This window comes from Pteropus vampyrus, unplaced genomic scaffold (assembly GCF_000151845.1).
Source record: "Pteropus vampyrus isolate Shadow unplaced genomic scaffold, Pvam_2.0 Scaffold6, whole genome shotgun sequence".
Lineage (NCBI taxonomy): Eukaryota > Metazoa > Chordata > Mammalia > Chiroptera > Pteropodidae > Pteropus > Pteropus vampyrus.
The window spans coordinates 9,222,369-9,224,592 of NW_011888787.1; the positions used below are offsets into that span (position 1 = coordinate 9,222,369).

Below are 2,224 nucleotides of genomic sequence, written 5' to 3' on the forward strand. Positions count from 1 at the left end.
AGACAAGAAAACATTTTTTGGCCAGGAATCAAATGCTCATTGGTATTCCATGTATTTAGAAATGGAAGAAGAGGGCAGGGAGTGTAGGCAGGTGTTTGGTGCAGTCATGTACTAGATACCCTCTCAGTTAATCCCTCTGTTCAGCCTCCGTGCTGCCTCCTGCTCTCTGAGGCACCCGCCAAGTCTGTCTGAAGCGTCTGTGGTTTCTACCATGGAGACTGACCCTCTTCTACACTGAAATCCCTTCCTGCATCTGTTGGACTGCCCATTCTTTCTCATCCAAACACAGCTTTCAAGTCTCTCCATATTTCACATCTTATTTTAATCCCTCATCCACTGGCAACTCTCCTTCCGTTCTCTTTACTGTTCTGGGTTTGTTTCTTTGTTGTCATTAGGCTTCCGAAGGTGGAGGAGTAGAAAAGACAAAGCTTTTTGCTGAGTTTGCTGTATTGAACTTGAAGCCCCCAGAACTGTTTCTTGAGGAAAATCCTGAGTTTCCTTGCAGGAACCATTTGAGTATGTGTCCAGTGTTCCACTTAGATTCTTTAATTTTCTTAAAAAATGTAACTTTACTGTCTGCTCATTTGTTTTTAAAGCATGTATAGATCTAGCAGCTCAGAATATTACCTGTCTGTTTTCTCATCAGTGAGCACAAGCCTGGAGAGTCTACCACCTGTACATACAAAAGGCCAGGTGCGAGGGGGATATTTTGGGAGGTGTGATTAAAGAATATTTGTTTCAGTTACTCTTCCAGTTAATTTAATTTCTATCCTTGGAATAAGCTGGAACAGTCACTGGGGTTGTGTTACCTTAGCCCTTCCATAACCGCCTTGGCCGAGTTGTTTTAGCATTATGGCCTTCAGTTTAACAAAATGATTGGCAAGGAGCAATCTTTCCTCTTATTGCAATTACTTTAGAGATTTTTAAAAGACAATCTTCTCCCTTCGCCATTCAGTGAGACATTTTTGAAACAACTCATTGCTACCAAAATCGTGGGTTCTCCTGAGAAGGTGATGTGTTTCCTTTTATCTGATATTGAGAACTGTGCAACTGACCGTATTTCCCTTTATCATCCGTGTCTTAGCAGTCTCTGGTCTTGATTTCTCATTCTATCTTAAAACTGTGATGTTTCTGAGATAATGAGAATTAAGATAGAACTCAATTGGTAATTGGCTCCCGTCCTCCACCTGGCTGCAGTTCTCAATTAGGGACCAGTTAAAAGTAGTATCTTCCTTAGGATGAAGGATTAGAAAATGACTACTTTGTGATTATTTGAGGGCTTTCTCGGTATGGTGCACATTTGCAATAACTGATCTATTTCTTACACATCTCATAAATGAGAACAAAACACATCGTTCCTGGGAGACTAATTGAAAAGGGATTTTTTTTTGACATTTCAATAATGTGATCATGAATTTTACATGATGGAAATTTTTGGATTCCACTTGTAGAGAGGGTTTTAATATATCTATTAGTAAATCTCTAAGTCTACTGGGTCTCAATAAAAAGCATATACTGTTTATTGACAGTGAGCTACATACATTTTATGTTGTGCACATTACTATCTAAATGCTTTTTATTGTAAGACACCTCAAAACTCTTATAGAGCAAGGCAAGGTGTAAACACATGAATATGAAAATAGATAAAAAGTAAAATAAAATAAAGTAAAAATATTAAGGAAAGTAAAATAAAAAGACTCAGTTGATTGTACTTTGGGATATGTCTATTCTGAAAATAGTAATTCAGTTTCCATATTATTTCCATAATAGAAAACCATATTATTTTTTCTCTTTTAAGATTTCTTTGAAGACATATTAAATAGCATTACTACTTATACTGGGTTGAATAGTGTTCCACCAAAATTCATATCTATTTAGAACCTCAGAGTATGGTCTTATTGGAAATAGGGTCATTGTAGATGTGATTAGTTAAAATGACATCTTACTGGGTGGGACCTAAATCCAGTGACTGGTGTCCTTATAAGGCCATATGAAGACACAGGCAGATATTGGTGTGGTGCAGCTACAACCCAAGGATTGCTGGCAACCATCAGAAACTAGGAGAGAGGCAAGGAAAAGATTCTTCGTCAGAGCTTCCAGAAGCAGCCAACTTTGTTTACACCTTGATTTCGGACTTTCGGTCTTTTGAATTGTGAGAGTAAATTTCTGTTGTTCTCAGCCATGTTTTCTGTAATTTGTTAATTTGTTATGGCACATAAATTGA

The 2,224-nt window shown here is 37.6% G+C and overlaps 1 pseudogene; it reads right to left on the minus strand.

Moving 5' to 3' along the window:
• Nucleotides 1-391: 391 nt before the first annotated feature.
• LOC105298125 overlaps nucleotides 392-2,224 on the minus strand; it is a 5,408-nt pseudogene continuing 3,575 nt past the window's right edge.